We start from the raw sequence: 21,220 nt of genomic DNA, 5'->3' as shown, positions 1-21,220 counted from the left end.
CATGTCTCTTGAACCCTTTAATTAATGTAGTTATCTGGCACGTGGTTCCACGTGCCAGATAACTACATTAATGGGCTCAGCGCTCCCGCGTGAGGACGTCACCCTTATTTTTGAAACCTACCATACGGACTACATTTCGACCTAATGTTTATTAATTCAAGATTTCTGCAGTTGAAGCGGATTCATTCTGCTGGTTTTAGTTCCAGGTGTATCTTTTACATTTCATGTTGAGACTAGAGCCGCTCCTAAAGGACTTCTACTTTCACTTTATCTCTTGGTAGACTGGCCGATAATCCAGAACATATCTAGCAGTAACCATAACAACAACTGGCATCAGAAGTGATGTAGCGCGTTATCATCTTTATAGAAAATATGGTTACTCACCTGCTGCATTAGTGGTTCAATATGTCCTCGTTTATTGTTTTTAAGTTGTTCAAATCAGGCATGGCGCCAGGATTCCAGTTTTGGATGGGCCAGACCAATTGTGGGTGGGCCTTAAATTAAAAACGTTATCAAATCCCTGTTTAACCTAATAAAAATGACTGGCTAATATACTGTTATATATATTATATGTGCTTACATAATAAAGATTGTAATAGCTTGATGCTATTTATATGTTGTTGCATTGTAAAAAGTTTCGGTGCAAAGGACGGACCTATCCGCGATCGCTCTCCTTGGTTCTGCCCAAAAGAAGAGCGCTTTGGACTCTCCATTACGCACCATACCTGGCTGCGCTATAGCGCATCTCTCCTAACCTCAGTCCTATAGACTGTAAAAGTGGTCAGGAATCTAATATTTCCCCAAAACATATTTTAGTTCTGCTCGTATAACATGAGGCCGAATATTTCACAATTCTTTTCAACTGTTTTAAGTTTTCAACAATATACAGATCAACAATACTGCCCGACAGTTTTAATCAATACTCGGCCACAGAACGTGTTCATTGACAACGTCAACTGTCATGTAAAACAAGACTCAAGTTATTTCCTTACTTTAGTGTGATGATTCTTGTTATAAACATGTTTAAAAAATATAAATAAATCGCATTAACAAGCCCTAAAGCATCATTGACCATAACAAGAGAAAACCATGAGGGAACAACAACTTGACAACAGTAACAAGCTGTTATAGAAATAGAATTGCACCTGCAGCTCTGTAGCGGGTTATGAATTGATTATTTTAATCCATATATCTCATATAACGACATAATACGATACAGGCAGAGTAGCCTTCACATACCTTACTGTTATCCTCTGGCGGTCCTACACAATTAAACTCCCTAAAGAAGAAGTGACCGGATACTTTAGCACTGGCTGAGTTGCGGGCTCATCCACGGAAGACCGATCCACAGGACTATATCCATAGGGGCTATTTCATCCACTCGCGAGGCAGAGGCAAAGGCATTAGCACCGGCTCGCGATATTACGAATCCCACTATGGCCACGCCAAGACCCGCCCTTCAATAGCGTTCACACTCTACTATAGGCCAGGCGTCCATGCTTACATGTACAGGTCCTATCCCCTGACCAATCCCCTAACCCTAACCTTAACCACTCGAGGTGAAATGCCTAACCCCAACCAATGGAGCTGCTTCGTAGGGCGGGTCTTGGCGTGGCTATAGTGGGATTCGTAATTTTGCCACCGGCTCTGGCCGCGCTAGCCGCGCTAACCGCGCTAGCATCGCTAGCATCCTGCTCATAATCAGGCTATTATTTAGAGGTCAGGTGGACCATAAAGTAATCCTAAATCCCCAGTGTCCCAGGCTCTTTGCAGCATAACCTCATATGATGCTGTCTCACTCATGGGGAGTTTCCACTCCTGCATTGTCAATTGCACAATCAAGGTCTCTCTGCCAAATTATTCTCAAATTGTCACATATGCTACTAGTTAAATAAATTGAGTTTTTGTAAAATGTTGACGCCTTATGGTTAAACAGGTTGTCAGTGGTGGTTACCCACTTCACCTGACTGAAAACTTTTTCATCACACGGTGTCTGATTTGTAAGTATTTCCAAAAGGCTCCTTTCTCTAGAAAATTTTCATTTGAACAATATTCATAATATGTACTACAGGAAATAACATGTCAGTAAATAATAACCATAGCTGAAGTATCGAAATAATACATGAAAGAATATCAGAGCAAAAAAAAAAAAGAAGATCTATATATCTATATATATATAGATATAGGGAGAGAGAGAGAGAGGGAGAGAGAGAAATAGAGAGAGAGAAAGTTAAATTCAGACATAAGTGTACATAGTTTCCTGACTCGGGCGGTATTGATTTTTTTATTCATTTGTCGAGCACAGAAAGTTTGTTTTGTAGTGCATTCCACTCTGGGGGAGTCTTTGCAAACTGACATTTGTGTATATAATATTTTATTATTATTATAATAATTGTCCTTTAAGATTATTGGGGACAGTTTTGAAATAAAAATATTTACAGTTTTGTAATGCAATTATTTCCATAAGCTTTGGATCATATCACTATTAGTGACAATTATTAACATCAAATTAATAACTGAATATCAAGAGCAGAATGTGGGACTTTTTTCCGAGTCATATTGAGTTCAAATGAGAGGACAGTCTCGGTGCTAACCAACCGATAGTTAAAGCTATTTCTAAAAATCACTACCAGATCACCATCACGGCCTGACAGCCTCGGTGTCCTGATGAAGCTACAGTCTGCAGGACAAAGTTCAATGATGGATGAATACTCAGTATTCCTCTGCCAGGTTTCAGTAAGGATCTGAAAATCCAAATTTTCCCTAAAAAAATCCATCTTTGAGAAGAAATGTCTTGTTGGTAAGGGAGCGAGCGTTGAGCAGAGCCGTCCTGACAGAAGCTTGGTCAGGAGGGGCTTCAGTAGAGGCAAGAGGCCGGGGGGGCAGGGGGGCCAGGTGTTAGCTCTCTGATGATACCTGCCTTCAGACACATGATGTCTGGGTGATCTGTGGCTTGGAATGACAGGGATGGGAACATGTTGGCCTTTAAGGAGTTCCACACAAGGAGAGCTCACTGTACAAGCAGCAAAATGTCCAGGTGAGAGAGATGGAGCAGAAGTTCTGAGTGAAGAGCCTGGAGCCGTTACAGACTTAGTCCGGGACTTGCTCCAAGCTGTTATTCCAGACTGACTAGTCTCTGTCCAGTAACATCTCTGGAAGATAGTGATGCAGGCTGCAGACCAGCAGGTGTTCACTTTGGAGCACAGTCCCCAAAATTCACCTTGGACTGATTCATTTATGTACAACTTACAATGTGTCAGCATCCATTGAACCTGGAACTTTCCTCTGCAGTGTCCGATGAACTGTCTCTGTGTTCAATTTTCACACTCCCACCCTGAGGAGAGAAATAAATTGAGTTTAAACAGAAACATATTATACATTTGTAAAGACATGAACATTTAAATGAAGAATTCACTACTGTCTCACCAGCTCTTCTTCTTCTTCTTCTTCTTCTTCTTCTTCTTCTTCTTCTTCTTCTTCATGTGGATGATTACTGTTTATGGAGTTCTGATAAAAGAGTGATATCATTGAATTACTTCTATACTGAAATAATTCCTACGTTCTGAGTAATAACAGTAAAGAACATACCTGTTGGGGATTGTCTGCATTTCCTTCTCCTCCTGCATCAAAACATTACCAATGAAAAACACCTCAATCAACAACATAATGTTCTGCCAATTATATTATGTATTAAAAACATAAATCGTTTAATTGTCTAAATGCCAATCATACCTGTGTCTTTCTTCTTTTTGAGACGCCACACCAAAACCAGAGCTATTGCGAGTCCGACCACTAAACAGGTCATAAGCACCCAATGATGCCGATCTCCTGAACCTTTTTCTCCACATTCAGCATCTGTTGAAGCAGTTCCTTGTTTTCTCAGCTGAAGATCCAATGATTGACATCTGGAATGATAGAGGGACATTTTGACAGGACCATGTGTAGGGAACCATGCTGCTGTTGGAAGAGTTCAGGTGTGTCCATGTCTGATCTGAAGCTTCACTTACTGTGTGTGTGGCTGACACGATGTCAATAATGTCCCATCAGAAAATGTTCCATCTCTGCAGTCAGAGCACTCAGTGTCCCTTAATGCTGTTCCTGTACAAATGATCCAGTTCAGTTTACATATTGTGAAGAGAACAACGTGCTCTATGACATCTTTACATTTCATCAAAAAACTATTTGATAACATTTTTTAAGCAGACTGTATTGTATATAATAATATTATTATTATATACAATACAACATTTCTGTGTTTCAAGTCCCAAAATATAATCTTTCACAAGCTTTTAATATTTCAGGAAAAATGACTCATTCCAGTCTCTTCTCTTCTCAGACTCTTCTTAAGTTCATTAAGGTTATTTCCCCTGAACTTTGGTGTTCTCATTTCAAAAGAAAACTTATACCTATAATCTCAAAGTCAACACAATAAACTAACCTTTTTGGCTGATATATTGTCCTGGTTGACAGCTGCTGTGTTTCTGTGCTTCCACACAGCCGTCCTCTGTAGTGTACAGACAGTAGAATCCCTCCAGTGGTTCACAAACTGTATCTGAGGTAGTCGTACATGTCTTCAGCTTTAAACCAGAATCTGTCAACACATAAATATGTCACATACATGTATTTTGTCTCTTCTACTATAGAACTACATGCTAAAATAGTCTCATTTATAACCAAACGTCTAAGCTGATACCAACAGCTAATATCTTAACTGCAAAAAGACTTTTGATCATGTTGACTGCTATTTACTTATGTGAAAAGTAAGGCTGGGCAATCTATCGATGTTATATTGATATCGTGATATGAGACTAGATATCGTCTTAGATTTTGGATATCGTAATATCGTGATATGACATAAGTGTTGTCTTTTCCTGGTTTTAAAGGCTGCATTACAGTAAAGTGATGTACATTTCTGAACTTACCAGACTGTTCAAGCTGTTCTATTATTTGCCTTTCCCCACTTAGACATTATGTCCACATTACTGATGATTATTTATCTAAAATCTAAGTGTGAAGATATTTTGTTAAAGCACCAATTCTCAACCCTAGAATATCGTCGCAATATCAATATTGAGGTATTTCATCAAGAATATCATGATATCTGATTTTCTCCCTATCGCCCAGCCCTAGTGAAAAGAAGCTTTTATGACACAAAATAGTCTTCACTGGTCTCACAGTATTTCATAACACATGAGGTCTTTGTTTCTGGGTGCAGTCTGTAATTCTGCAGTGCAGTAAACTCTTCTAAATGACTTTCTGCATCTTCACAATGACACTGTTAAACCAGTCTTTAGTTTTCTCAGTTCTTACACAGCATTAACAGTGGGACCAGCAGTGATAATCCTACTAAATCTAGGCTTAGTCATACATTTGAACTAATAATTAGAAAATATAAACAGAAGTCTACCTGAATCACAGCGTGCACAGGTAAAACATTCTGTAAACCCTGTGGGACGATCCATAAATGTTCCCTCATCGCAATCCAGACAGGAAGTACTTCTGAACTCTGTGCAATGTTTTCTAACTCGACTTCCTGTTGAAAAGAAAAACAATTTAATTCTATGCAATCTTTCTATTAAATAAAAATGTATTATCTTGAGGTTAATGTAGCTAGGCAAGGTGGCATGCACAATGTCTACTAGTGTCATTCTTATCTATATTTTTAAAGAAATTATTAAAAGATATCTATAAATTCCTGCTTGTTATTTTACTGTCACGATACATTTCACTTGTGACATGGGGATAAGACTGACTCCACTGGTCTGCTCCTAGTGGTGCAGACCAGTGGTATAGGAAGTATAAGAAGAATAGTATAGGAAGAAATATTCCTTTAACATTCAACAAGATCTTACCAGCAGGACACATAAGACAGCACTGATCCCCGTTCTGATACTCTGTTTGATGACATGTGAGGGTATGTCCTCTGAAGAAACTCATCATAAGTATCTGTGGAGAGAAATATGTATGTCTCAGTGAAGCCTGGTTGAAATTCAAACCTACTGCAAATCAAATGCATGGATAAAAGATGTTGAAATGAAATCTGATAGAAATCTCACTGCACTTTGTGTAGCCATGGTCAGATGAAGAAGAAAAAAATAGAAATGGAAAGGAACTTCCCCCTATTTTTCACTTCTCTTAATATTGAATACAGCTCCATCTTTTCTTTACCCCATACATTGAGGAAGATCAAATTAAAGTAAAAAGAATTACAGAAAGAAATGTTGGAGAGGAGCAATATGATGTATGAATTATAATAAAAGTATGCTGTGATAACAATATTTTACCAGCAATGGTGCAACTGTCAAATGTTTTCTTAACATCACTGTATACGGCAGGATCACAGTTTCTGTGGACTGAAGACATCTCTCTCAGATTTGGGAGGAAACAAAATCCAAAACAGAGAAACCATCTGGGAACAAAAAGAAAACATCCATGTAGATATTACACTACCCATTCAGCAACAATTCATTTTCTTGAAACGTCATGTAGATGAGAAACCTGTTAAAGGTCCCATGACATGGTGCTCTTTGGATGCTTTTATATAGGCTTTAGTGGTCCCCTAATACTGTATCTGAAGTCTCTTTTATATAGACCTTAGTGGTCCCCTAATACTGTATCTGAAGTCTCTTTTATATAGACCTTAGTGGTCCCCTAATACTGTATCTGAAGTCTCTTTTATATAGACCTTAGTGGTCCCCTAATACTGTATCTGAAGTCTCTTTTATATAGACCTTAGTGGTCCCCTAATACTGTATCTGAAGTCTCTTTTATATAGACCTTAGTGGTCCCCTAATACTGTATCTGAAGGCTCTTTTATATAGACCTTAGTGGTCCCCTAATACTGTATCTGAAGTCTCTTAGGATGTGCCATTTCTGTGTCTGTAGCTATTGAGGAGGAGAGAGGGGGGGGCAAGGTGGAGGGTGGGGGTGTGGCCTTGACCAACTGCCACTTTGCTCGTTTGAAAGCCATGATGTCTCTCTCTCTCTCATGGGTGGGCCAAATTCTCTGGGCGGGCAAAGTAGAGAAAGGGGAGGTAACCTTGCTCCTTATGACCTCATAAGGAGAAGATTCCAGATCGGCCCATCTGAGCTTTCATTTTCTCAAAGGCAGAGCAGGATACCCAGGGCTCGGTTTACACCTATCACCATTTCTAGCCACTGGGGGACCATAGACAGGCTGGGGGAACGCATATTAATGTTAAAAAACCTCATAAAGTGAAATTTTCATGCCATGGGACCTTTAACACAGTTCGAGTTGAGTTGGAGAGACCAGATTTTTAGCTGGGTTCAAACTATAATATGTCAAAATATCAACAACCAGCAAGTATCCAAAGTGCTTACCATCAGAAACACATATGATACAATAGAAGGAATGAACAAAGAAAACAGTAAAATCAGAAAAGGTTACAAAGAAAAAAGAATGAAATTGTCACACTACTGCTACATATTAAAGGCCAGACGAAACAGATAAGTGTTGAGTTTGGACCTAAAAAGAGCTACATCTGTAATAGTGTGAATTTCAGGGGGTAACTTGTTCCAGAGTCTCGGGGCAGCAACTGCAAAAGCCTGATCACCCCCGTTTATACCTTGGCACTTCTAAAACCAGCTGATTTGAAGACCGCAATGACCGGTTGTGCTCCCGCAAAGTTAAAATTTCAGACAAATACTCCAGGGCCAGACCATTTAAGGCCTTGAAAGCAAACAATAAAATCTTAAAATCTATTCTAAAACGCACCGGGAGCCAGTGTAGGGTGTAGAGAATGGGAGTAATATGTGCACGTCTAGATATATTTGTTAAGGGTTAGGTTAAGCGAGCAGCAGCATTTTGTACAAGTTGAAGACGTGAGATGGAGGTCTGATTCAGACCAACATAAAGAGCATTACAGTAATCCAATCTTGAACTAATGAAAGCATGAATCGCCTTTTCTAGATCGTGCCTGTTCAGGAAAGGCTTAACTTTAGCCAGGAGACGAAGCTGGAAAAAGCTCATTCTAACAACATTACTGATCTGCTTGTCAAATTTCATTCTGCAATCAAAAGTAAACCCAAGTTTTTGACAGCTGACCTAGTGTAGGATGCCAGAGCTCCCAAATTCAAAGCTGGACCATTTTGCATGCCTGAAGTACTGAAAATAATACACTCCGTTTTATCTTCATTCAAATATGATATATTTTATCTAATCTAATCAGACCTGTCAGATTTCTCTTCAGTGGATAAAAAAAACAGTATTTGATTGTTGAGATTTTTGAAGCATACAGTTTAAAATACATTCACAGAAATTCCTTTGTTTCAAGTCCCAAAATATAATCTTTCACAAGCTTTTATGTTGCAGTAAAAACAACTCATTCCCGTGAAGGTCTGCTTCACAGCTGCACAAATACTATTCTATGGTTGGGCCTGCTCCATTACTGAACATGAAGAAAAGGTCCACCACACATCATGGTCTTCATCAGCTGACGGAGTTTGCTAAGTTGTCATGAGGCGGTTCAGATGTTGACAAAGGAATCTAAGTACAGAGTATCAGTCATGTGATAGGTGATCAGCAAACAACTGGAGGAAGATCAATATCATACCGTCTGTCTGAATATACTTGCATTTATTGCAGCCGGGGAATGACTGTAACCTCCTTTCGATAGGGAGGCAAAGTCCCTCCCGTTCTGGTAGGAAGCAAAATTATCTTTTAAATTGACAAACCAGAAAGGGAGGGACTTTGCCTCTAGTAGTAATAGTTGTGACATCACAACCGCACAGTAGTCCCGACTGCTGTTTTAAAGGATCAGTTTCTGAATACGGGCTGTGTGCAGTTCTCTGTGGATTGGAAAATGTGATACTTTCACAGTATTTATATAGCACCTTAAACTGCTTTATTTAAAAAGGGACAACCCACATTACTCACCATGAGCACAGAGTCCAACATGTAAATGTGCCAGATTTAGCAATAAAGGCTAATTTTCATTTGCAGCCCCTCGCAGGTTCAAGTTCATATTCACTGAAGTTTGGTGTTCTCATATAAAACAAACTATACCTATACTCTTAAATTCAGCACGAGGAACCAACCTTTTTGGCTGATATAATGTCCTGGTTGACAGCTGCTGTGTTTCTGTGTTTCCCCACAGCCTTTTTCTGAAGAGAACAGACAGTAGAATCCCTCCAGTGGTTCACAAACTGTATCTGATTTAGTCGTACATGCTGTCTTTATCTTTAAACCAGAACCTGTCAACACATAAAGATGTTACATGTGAAGATACTTTACTTTCATATGAAGATACTTAACTTTATTTTGTCTAATCTACTAGAGAGCTACATGCTCAAAAACCAATCTTTAGTGTTATGTTTCTACTAATAATTAGGAAACATAAACAGAAGTCTACCTGAATCACAGCGTGCACAGAGAAAACATTCTGTAAGACCTGTAGGAAGATTCATATATGTTCCTAAATCATAATCCAGACAAGAAGTACTTCTGAACTCTGTGCAATGTTTTTTAACTCGACTTCCTGTTAAAAAAAAAAAACCAACAATTTAATTGAATGCAATATAATATTTATAATAAAAGAGATACTTTGCAAAATTTAAATGCAGCTCTGTGTCAGTATGGGGGCAGGTGTTTGGCTTCCCTTTGTGGCGCTAGTGCACATTCAATCAGATCTTACCAATAGAACATGTAGGGCAGCACTGATCCTCGTTCCGATACTCTGTTGGATGACATGTGAGGTTATGTCCTCTGAAGACACTCAGCACAAGTATCTGTGAGGTAAGAAAGTTTGTCTCAGTGAAGCCTGGTTGGAACATACAGAACATTCTGCAAATCAAATACATGGAGAGAAGCTGTTGAAATGAACTCTGACCGAAACCTAACTGCATTTTGTGAAGTTAAATGTACAAAAACATAAAAAATAAATACAAATCTACTACAGCTGGAAATAAGGGGTGAGACGTGTTTTAACATTCAATCCCACTATAATGGGTTTCCATTATTTAACTTTTGACAGTGAGTTATAAAGTTTTAGAGTATCTTTAGCCTCTCTGGGATAATTTAGTCCATATTTAACAAGTCTAGGTTTAGTGATATTTGATCTGGACCTGGTTAAATGTGGACTACATGGTAAAAATCCATGAAATCTCTCTCTTCATTTCTACAGATAGAAATACACTTTCTCAATTCTGAAACTATGTTAAAATCTTTGACCTCTCTGGGATAAATTAGTCCAGATATGACAAGTCCAGTTATAGTGGGGTTTGATCTGGAACTGGGCCACGTTCAGCCCTATAGCAACACGTTTTTTTTAACGGAAACGGGGGGGTTGCGTTGCCCCGTGTTCTGACCTCTGCCTTTTTTATCACGAGTTTACAGACATGTGTCTGCCGATGGGTGACACTTGTCACACAGCCAATAAATGAGAGACACAACCACCAAACGTTCTCTTAATACATCCAAGGTTTCCGACCGATGAAACATGTCGTTCAACCAGGAAACCGTAGCGAGATTGAAGGGCTCTGGTTCAATGTTGCCAACATGTGAAAAAAAAACTGTCAAATCTCCCTTTATTACGTTCTCATAAATACAATAAAGCTTTCACAAATCTAAAAAGTCCGTTTCAGACGTTATTACCTTAAAGTTGTGCTTTCACAACAGTAGGCGGTGCATAAAATGGAGAACCATCGCTCAGCAATGTAAATTATATTCCGCAGCCAAAACCGAAAACCTACTTCAGCGTCGTACTAAACTTCGACGTAATGTCTGCAGTTGAAGCGGATTCATTCTGCTGTTTTTTTTAAGTAAGACTATATCACAGTTTTGATTAACTTTTATCATGTAAATAACACTTTTAAGAGAAGCTGCTTGAGCTTTGGGAGAGATAACGTTAATATCCTTTCACTTTAACTTCAATGTTAGCTAACGTTGATCTAGAACATTTCTGGGCCACTGAAACGTTTCAGAGGTAGCTACAGCAGCAACAACTGGCATCAGAACTGGTATATGTGAAATGCGGTAACGTTACCACCTTTAAAGAAAATATCGAATGAACAATACTGGCTTTACGTTACCTGATGTTTCTGTCCCACTCAAGCTAACGAGAAGCTGCTGCATTATCTTGAATGGGAAGAACAGAAATCAGCCTGACTGCATTCTGTTCTACTTTCGATCCCAATATTTTCAAAATAAAGCGCTCCTCGCCTCCGAGCATCGGAGAGCCCCACTCAGTGCCGCGTGTATTTGTGCGTGTGTGTGTGTGTGTGTGTGTGTGTGTGTGTTGTAGTAGTAGTAGTAGTAGTAGTAGTAAAGAGAGAGAATGGGAGAAGGAAGTTTGTGTGAGGTGGACCTGGTCACCACAGACCCAAATCTTCTCAGCTGTTGCTACTGTCATATGCTGCACATTCTCTTCATGTGACACATTATGTTTGGCACATTGTATGGGTCACTTCTTATATCATAACAAGGTAATACAATGTGTAATCACGTGATGAGTGATTAACAGTAATGTAAATGCTAAATGCCCTAATACCTGTTGTTGCAGCCAATTTGGATGGGTGTGTGTGCATGGATAGTGTGTGTGTGGGTGGTAGGTTTGTGTGAATGGTTTGATCGTTACGTCACCTGCGCACCTGTGTGTATGTGCTAATTAGCCAGGGTAGTAAGGGAATCACAGGTGAGCCAGAGGGAGAATCTAGTCTGGGAAGCCACACAGTTTTTCAACCTCAGCTGTGCGATAGTGATGGTTTTTAGATCTCGTCTGTTCGTTTTTAATCTTGCAAGTCAGTTTTTTGTATGTGTTTTTAAATACATTTCTACAATAAAGAATTAACTATGTGTGTCTTTGTCTTTTGACAGGAATGTTTTGTTTGGACATTTTTTGAAATGCGTAATCTTGTGAATAAATCGATTTTCTTTGTATTTTGTGTTTGTGCATTCAGTTTAGTATGTACATTCTATTACCACCATATGCAAGGTAATTGGCTGAAATTATCTTCAATTCACGATTAGTTGTCAACTACTAAATTAATCTCCAACTATAAACGATTAACCAGTTTGAGTATTTTAAATTCTCTGATTCCAGCTTCTTAAATGAATGGTTTCTAGTTTCTTCTCTCCTCTGTGACAGTAAACTGAATATCTTTGAGTTGTGGACAAAACAAGACATTTCAGGACATCATTTTGGGCTTTGGGAAACACTTTTCACCATTTTCTGACATTTTATAGACCAAACTAATCAATGAATTAAAAGAAATAATCAACAGATTTAACAACAATGAAAACCGTTAGTTGCTGCCCTAATTCACATGTTACTGAAGCCTGTGGCTTTGTTTTTGGAACAACAGGCAGATTAATAACAATATGAACCATGCACTGAATAGGAGAATTTGCTCAAACATTTGATTGGTTAGGTGTGTTATGTATAGTAATTTAAAACCTAGTATGTCAATTCCTTTGACGCTCCATTTACCAAAATCTTTCTACTTTCAAAGTCGGGGTCAGCTCCAACAGCAGTCCTTCAGCTGATAGAACTTTTGTGCTACTCCTATGTGTGTGTGTGTGTGTGTGTGTGTGTGTGTGTGTGTGTGTGTGTGTACTGTATATAGGTACTACTGGCAGCAGGTCCCTCTCTCACTGGTAATTTTTATCTTACTGTGATTATTTTCCCATGTTCCACCTAGTGGATATTAACTGAGTGAGTTAAAACATGTATTAGGTGTGTTGCATGATAGCATGTTACACTGACTTTAGTCACTAGAGGTCAGGAGTGCACAGTTTTAAAATGGTTTGATTTCATCCAACATCATTGACCTGAACCGGTGTCATTATTCCATAATTTTTTCTTATGCCTTTATTTATCCCGCATGGGGAAATACACAATTTTCACTCTATTTGTACAGTTGTACACACATGAAACACTGGCCTGGATTACACACATGCTGAGGACCTATACATGCTACACACACACTAATGGAGAGATGTCAGAGTCAAGGCAGTTGGGGGTTCAGTGCCTTGCTCAAGGGCACCTTGGTAGTGCCAAGGAGGTGAACCGGTACCTCTCCAGCTTCCAATCCACGCTCCGTATTTTGGTCCGTACAGGGACTTGAACTGGCAACCCCCAAACTACCTCGGGACTGAGCTACTACCACCCAGTTTATTCAGTCCCAGTGGACATTTGTAAAAAAAAATGTTTGGCCAATCCCTCCAGGTGTTCCTGAGATATCGTCAGCTCCCATAATGCCTAATAATACAAGCACCCAGGGGTTAAATGAGGGCATGTTTCAACCATCAAAGCATTTATTTTTCCTAGTTAAGATATTGCCTCATTAATATCTTAGCAACTGGCAACATCCAGCATGTGCTCTACCTCTCTCTACCATGTACTGCTGTAGTCCTGCACCTGGACCCAGCTGGTTTGTACATACACAATGCACACTATCCAGTGGTTTGATCACTTACATTGTATTCATCCTCTGGTCCAGCTGTTTACGCTTATGAAAAATAAAGTCCAGTTTTAGTCCGTTGAGTTGTGTTGGGAACCCAGAAAGAACCATTAATGTTGTGGTCAAAGCATTAAAATGGCTATTATCAAATTAATATGTATTTTGAATGATTAGATTTCATTTGAATTAAATCACCACTTGTTGGGAACCATCAAAATAAGAACAGGGAGAAGATAATATAAAGTATTTTACTAAAAACAATATATATGGACTAATACAAAACTAATCCCTCTCAATCATCACTTATGACCCACTAGAATTGTGTGGTGGTGTCAATGACTGTATACAAATTATTTCAAAAGGTTATTAAATTTTTTGTGTTCATGTCCAGGATAAAGCCTGATATTTCAGGCCCCTTCAGCTCTGGGTGTGTTGCTGTTATTAAAATCACTTCTCTACAGGAAACTACAACAAACTTCAAGCTAGCAAGCTACACACTTGAAGATTTGGATCATGCAACAAGGCAGGCCTGCTTGGTTCTTTCTGGGAATGATTGTACTGTGGACGAAGTACACACAGAGACACACTGGTAAGAGCTAATGAGGTTTAACATGTAACAAGCTAATTTAAATAGCTCATGTTACTGTATTGTGTGAACAGTTAACTTCATTTAATATTGTATGTGGCGTTCCTTCCCGAGATTATTTAGCAGAGCCAACCTCGCTGCGTCCGGAGCTTAGCTCCGCCCAAGCCGATTGTGATTGGTTTAAAGAAATGCAAACAAACCAGAGTGTTTTTTTTCTCCTATCCCAGAATGCATCTGTGGTGTATGTGAGACTAGATGGGAGCTGACGATGTTACTGAAACAAGATGGCTCAAATCCAAGTTGGCAGCTTTTTTGTTCTCTAAGAGATGGTTCTGATCTCCTAGTAGTTTCCTGCAAAGTGGACTACACAGGGTATGTAGCCATTTTAAATATGCTTTTAAACTGAACTGTGTATGTAAGAACTGAACAGTTTATCACTTCCCCCCAGTCATTGTGCCTCGCTGAAATGACGCCATACATCTTTTAAATAAATCAATTCCCATTTATTCACAAGTTACATACATTTCAATAGACTTCATTGTATTTTATAGTTCAGTAATGCTTTCAGTTTAACTTTCAATATTTTAGTTCAGTAGTGCAACATTTTCATACAAGCAGCTACAGTTTCTGTGTCTGGCTACTTTGTGAGTTGAGAGTTGAGCAGCTGATCAGAAGAGAAGTGAGGAGCCTCTGTGGTCTCTGATGTCAGCAGCCAAGGTGAGAAAAGAGACACACATGAACAAGTTCATACTTGGAGTCCAGTATCTTAACAGTGTTCAGGTCCAACTGTCTGTGACCACCAGAGAAGATCAATAAAACCTGCATGTATAATTACATGAAGATGCTGCAAGGCACCACATAACAACTTGGACAGAGACATTCCTTCACAGCTATCCAATAAATGAAGAGCCTTGAGCCGTCACATACTAAGTCCGTGCTCCATAGGCGGCGCTAGGCTATTTTTATTTTAATATCATCTCAGCACCCCTGAAAATAAAGTCCTTATTGTGATAATGTGAGATCGTTTAGTGCTCAAAGTAGTAGCGGTTTTTGGCACGGGCGAACCGGGCAGCCACTTAACTTAAAAAAATATATAAATAATCCTCTGTGCTGCGAAGCGTTTTTCTGTTTTCCATCATTTCACTGTGTGGGGAATTGGCAGATCAGCGCCCCCAGCAGCTGCAGGCGCCCTGCTTGCTGAGAGAGGTCAGCACCCCCTACTTTCACAATGAAATGGACTAGTCCGTCCCACAGTGCGCCGCCAAAGATAAACAAACGGTGAAAGGAGAAATGGGAAGTACACGGAGACGGAGAAAGACGAGTCTAAACGGTCTAAACCTTTCTGTTATGTCAATGGTCTAAACGCCAAAATGAAAAAAAGTTACCCAAGCGGCTCAAATAAAAGAAAAAAGCGAAAAGACATGTTTCCGGGAGTAGCAGGACCTTCATCAGCTCTACTTTGGTAGCCTACACAATGCATTCTCTGTTGATTAGTTGATTACATTTGCCTTCTGGTTGAAAGCACAAAGGAGCGAGGAGAATAGAGAGGGAGAAGGGCAGAGAGAGCAAAATGAACAAGGTGAGAAAATGGCTAGTTAGCCTATAAGACATGTATATAGTAGGACTACTGTGTTTTATTTTCTCTATAATTTGAAGATTATTTTCTAGTTGATTACAAAATGTTTTGTATGTGATTGTCAGTGATAGGACGGAGGGAAGGAGATAGAGGGAGAGAGGAGGATGGGGAGAGAGAGAGAAGGATGGAGAGAGAGTGGACAAAGGGAGCGACCTGGAAGAACCAGGTGAGAAAGTGGACATATATTATACGGGCAAAAACACTTAAAACATTCCATTCACATTATATTTACATATGCATTTCATGGAGGACTAGGCTCTTAAGAAAAAGAGATGTTGTGTTTTCCCCATCTGGTTCAGAGGCATTATTAGATTAGATGAAAAAGTTGAAAATCAACAGCAGAAAAAAACATGAATAATCTTGTCTAAAAATATGTTAAGGCTTATTTTACCATTCAAGGTGCTTCATTCATTCATCATGCTTTGTAGTTTCCATCTTTTTTCACAGCAGATGCCTTGATAGTTTGTCATAATTGCATATCTCAATCTGTCTATTTCTTTCCCCAAAACTCACAAGAAGTCATGATTTAAGGGTTTAAAAAAAAAAAAAAATCTTACGGGAGCATGCCCCCAAACCCCCCTAAGCAACTGCTATCAACTTTTCATTAGGGGCTGAGCACCCCCAAAGGTCAGATCCTAGAATCGCCCCTGCCGTGCTCCAAGCTGTTATTCCAGGAGGACTTTTGTCTCCGTCCAGTATCATCTCTCTGAGACCAGCAGTGTTTACTTTGGGGCAGTCCAGGCTAAATGTCCTGCACTGGAAGATTCATTTCTGTAGACTGCAAAGACAACGTACCAGGATCCACCTGGTGTTCTAGAAATGTCGCTGTGTTTATTTATCGGTGGTTAAACCCTGAGGAGAGAACTGTGTGACTTGGTCCATTAGAGGGTCAAGAGAGAGGAAAATAGTCCCACACCATATTAGATAACTAAACACGTATTGATCTTTTACAAATCAGATAAAACAATGGATGGTCAATACATGTACATGTCAGGACTAAAATAGTTGTGCCAAGTTCTGCATGTGTTGTCCTTTTTCTTATTTAAAAAGCCTTTTTAACATTGAGGCCAGGGGATTACAGAAAACAAATAGCCTGTTGGCCAATTCTGACATTTTTAACCCATGTACTGTATAATCACATGTTTTATTAGTTTGCATTGTTCCATTCTTATATAAACTGAATTAAATGTGTGGGTCCAGAAACATGTTGTATAAAGTTAAAAAGCTCAGTAATATCAAGAAATTTAGATGCAGCATTAGAAGCATCATCAACATGAAAATCACTAATAATTAAAACTATGTCCAACTTTATAACTCAAGATAAAAACTCAGTAAAATCAGACGGGATAGGGTCAGATGGGCCGTGAGGTCAGTAAATTAAAATAAAAAGGCTTTGACTTACCAATTTTAGTCACATTGAGTTTATTTTAAAAAATAATTTGCACATCCAACAATTCGTCCGTGCAAGTGCACTGGAAAATATCACAAACTTGGAAAAAAGGAAAATCCCGCGCTCTGCTCTTGCTACAGCATCGCCATTTATTAAAGAAAACTCTTGACGAAGGTCCAGAGGGACCGAAATGTTAGCAGCAAGAGCAGAATGCAGGATTTTCCTTTTTTCCGAGTCATATTGAGTTCAAATGAGAGGACAGTCTCGGTGCTAACCAACCGATAGTTAAAGCTATTTCTAAAAATCACTACCAGATCACCATCACGGCCTGACAGCCTCGGTGTCCTGATGAAGCTACAGTCTGCAGGACAAAGTTCATTAATGGATGAATACTCGGTATTCCTCTGCCAGGTTTCAGCAAGGATCCGAAAATCCAAATTTTCCCTAAAAAATCCATCTTTGAGAAGAAATGTCTTGTTGGTAAGGGAGGCGGCGTTGAGCAGAGCCGTCCTGACAGAAGCTTGGTCAGGAGGGGCTTCAGTAGAGGCAAGAGGCCGGGGGCAGGGGGCCTGGTGTTAGCTCTCTGATGATACCTGCCTTCAGACACATGATGTCTGGGTGATCTATGGCTTGGAATGACAGGGATGGGAACATGTTGGCCTTTAAGGAGTTCCACACAAGGAGAGCTCACTGTACAAGCAGCAAAATGTCCAGGTGAGAGAGATGGAGCAGAAGTTCTGGTGAAGAGCCTGGAGCCGTTACAGACTTAGTCCGGGACTTGCTCCAAGCTGTTATTCAGACTGACTAGTCTCTGTCCAGTAACATCTCTGGAAGATAGTGATGCAGGCTGCAGATCAGCAGATGTTCACTTTGGAGCACAGTCCCCAAAATTCACCTTGGACTGATTCATTTCTGTACAACTTACAATGTGTCAGCATCCATTGAACCTGGAACTTTCCTCTGCAGTGTCCGATGAACTGTCTCTGTGTTCAATTTTCACACTCCCACCCTGAGGAGAGAAATAAATTGAGTTTAAACAGAAACATATTATACATTTGTAAAGACATGAACATTTAAATGAAGAATTCACTACTGTCTCACCAGCTCTTCTTCTTCTTCTTCTTCTTCTTCTTCTTCTTCTTCTTCTTCTTCTTCTTCTTCTTCTTCATGTGGATGATTACTGTTTATGGAGTTCTGATAAAAGAGTGATATCATTGAATTACTTCTATACTGAAATAATTCCTACGTTCTGAGTAATAACAGTAAAGAACATACCTGTTGGGGATTGTCTGCATTTCCTTCTCCTCCTGCATCAAAACATTACCAATGAAAAACACCTCAATCAACAACATAATGTTCTGCCAATTATATTATGTATTAAAAACATAAATCGTTTAATTGTCTAAATGCCAATCATACCTGTGTCTTTCTTCTTTTTTTGAGGCGCCACACCAAAACCAGAGCTATTGCGAGTCCGACCACTAAACAGGTCATAAGCACCCAATGATGCCGATCTCCTGAACCTTTTCTCCACATTCAGCATCTGTTGAAGCAGTTCCTTGTTTTCTCAGCTGAAGATCCAATGATTGACATCTGGAATGATAGAGGGACATTTTGACAGGACCATGTGTGGGGAACCATGCTGCTGTTGGAAGAGTTCAGGTGTGTCCATGTCTGATCTGAAGCTTCACTTACTGTGTGTGTGGCTGACACGATGTCAATAATGTCCCATCAGAAAATGTTCCATCTCTGCAGTCAGAGCACTCAGTGTCCCTTAATGCTGTTCCTGTACAAATGATCCAGTTCAGTTTACATATTGTGAAGAGAACAACGTGTTCTATGACAGCTTTACATTTCATCAGATCTGTCTGATCTCCTTTCAGTGGATTTAAAAAACTATTTGATTGTTGAAGCAGACAGTTAAAATGCATTATTATTATATACAATACAAAATTTCTTTGTTTCAAGTCCCAAAATATAATCTTTCACAAGCTTTTCATATTTCAGGAAAAATTACTCATTCCAGTCTCTTCTCTTCTCAGACTCTTATTAAGTTCATTAAGGTTATTTCCTCTGAACTTTGGTGTTCTCATTTAAAATTACACCTATAATCAAATTAAAGTTATACCTATAATCTCAAAGTCAACACAATAAACTAACCTTTTTGGCTGATATATTGTCCTGGTTGACAGCTGCTGTGTTTCTGTGCTTCCACACAGCTGTTTCCTGAAGAGAACAGACAGTAGAATCCCTCCAGTGGTTCACAAACTGTATCTGAGGTAGTCGTACATGCTGTCTTCATCTTTAAACCAGAACCTGTCAACACATAAAGATGTTACATATATGTACTTTGTCTCTTCTACTATAGAGCTACATGCTAAAATAGTCCCATTTATAAAAACAGAAAATAAAAGTCTAAGGTGATACCAACAACCAATATCTTAACTGCAAAAAGACTCTTGATCATGTCGACTGCTATCTACTTATGTGAAAAGCACTAGCGGCGCCAGGATTTTGATTGGAGGTGGGCCTCCAGAAAACTGGATGGGCCAGTTAAAATAAGCCAAAAACTGGGTTCCCATGCATACAGACACTAAGCATTATTCTTATTATTAGCCTATTTGCCTTGCTGGTGTGAGGGAGTGGCTAGGTGGCTACGGGAGGACTTGATGGGGAGAGGGCGGCCGAGCAGGATGGTAACTCGTCACTTGTAATCGTGTTACTTAAAATGGCAGGAGTTTCCTCCTCCTGTTTCGTGCTGAATTTAAAAGAAAACAAGCTGCTTTGCTTGGCTTTGAGTTTCATATTAGCAAATAGCTACACTCTGTGTCTGTCTCATTGAGCTTGCTTGAAAAGCTTGTGCGCTAACGTCATTCATTTCATTGGAGCACTTGCTGGTGACGATGCAGCCTGTGGGCAGGCTTAAGAGTCCACGCGTGGGGTAGAAGCTGCTGATTGGCTGAGAAGCTTTCACTCAAAGCTTTCCTCGGGCTGCTTATTGAATCAACTGCTAGAATGAAAATCACTCACTACTCACTATAGGCCTGGGTCAAAATGGCCCGGCCCGGACCTAAAATGGGTGGGCCCGGGCCCACCTGGGCCCAATGGTAGCACCGCGGGTGTTGAAAAGAAGCTTTTATGACACAAAATAGTCTTCATTGGTCTCACAGTATTTCATAACACATGAGGTCTTTGTTTCTGGGTGCAGTCTGTAATTCTGCAGTACAGTAAACTCTTCTAAATGACTTTCTGCATCTTCACAATGACACTGTTAAACCAGTCTTTAGTTTTCCCAGTTCTTACACAGCATTAACAGTGGGACCAGCAGTGATAATCCTACTAAATCGAGGCTTAATCATACATTTTAACTAATAATTAGAAATATATATATATACAGAAGTCTACCTGAATCACAGCGTACACAGGAAAAACATTCTGTAAGACCTGTAGGACGATCCATGAATGTTCCCTCATCGCAATCCAGACAGGAAGTACTTCTAAACTCTGTGCAATGGTTTCTAACTTGACTTCCTGTTGAAAAGAAAAACAACTATTTCATGCAATATAATGTTTCTAATGAAAGGGATACTTTGCCAATGTAAATGCAGCTCTGTGTCATGGCAGTGTGGGGGCAGGTGTTTGGCTTCCCTCCGTGGCGCTAGTGCACATTCAATCAGATCTTACCAGCAGGACACGTAGGACAGCATTGATCCCCGTTCAGATACTCTGTTGGATGACATGTGAGGGTATGTCCTCTGAAGACACTCAGCACAAGTATCTGTGGAGAGAAGCCTGGTTAGAACATACAACACATACTGCAAATCAAATTCATTGATAGAAGCTGTTGAAATGAACTAAATTTCCGACTGCATGTGAAGGCAGCACGGAATGCAGCAGAGAAAAAGAAAAGAGATGAAGCAAGAATTGAAGGGACTTTGCTTTGTTGTTGCAGGACACAGTCGCCTATTGTTACACAAACTCATGGGCAGTTAAGTGCTTGTGTTTCCTTTTTTACGGCTGCAATGCAACACATCCAAAACAGCTCTAGCTAGGATCCTAATGAAGATGAGAAAAATACGACCATATCACACCGTCCTTCACTCAATCCACTGGCTTCCTGTCTCATACAGGACTGAGTTCAAATCTCCTACTCCCCATCAGTGTATCCATGGTAATGCCCTCCCTACTT

General features: G+C 39.7%; 1 long non-coding RNA gene across 1 annotated transcript; it reads right to left on the bottom strand.

The window, feature by feature from the left end:
• Positions 1 to 17,841: 17,841 nt before the first annotated feature.
• LOC114559316 (uncharacterized) lies at positions 17,842 to 18,469 on the bottom strand. Its single transcript, XR_003693068.1, has 4 exons — positions 18,451 to 18,469; positions 18,307 to 18,338; positions 18,133 to 18,225; positions 17,842 to 18,040 (listed from the first exon to the last, which is right to left on the bottom strand). It is a non-coding gene; the product is annotated as an uncharacterized LOC114559316 (long non-coding RNA).
• Between the last annotated feature and the right edge of the window lie 2,751 nt (positions 18,470 to 21,220).

Source organism: Perca flavescens, chromosome 7 (assembly GCF_004354835.1).
Source record: "Perca flavescens isolate YP-PL-M2 chromosome 7, PFLA_1.0, whole genome shotgun sequence".
NCBI classification, from domain to species: domain Eukaryota; kingdom Metazoa; phylum Chordata; class Actinopteri; order Perciformes; family Percidae; genus Perca; species Perca flavescens.
The sequence above is the reverse complement of the archived record's forward strand: the minus strand, read 5'-3'. Positions and strand labels throughout refer to the sequence as shown.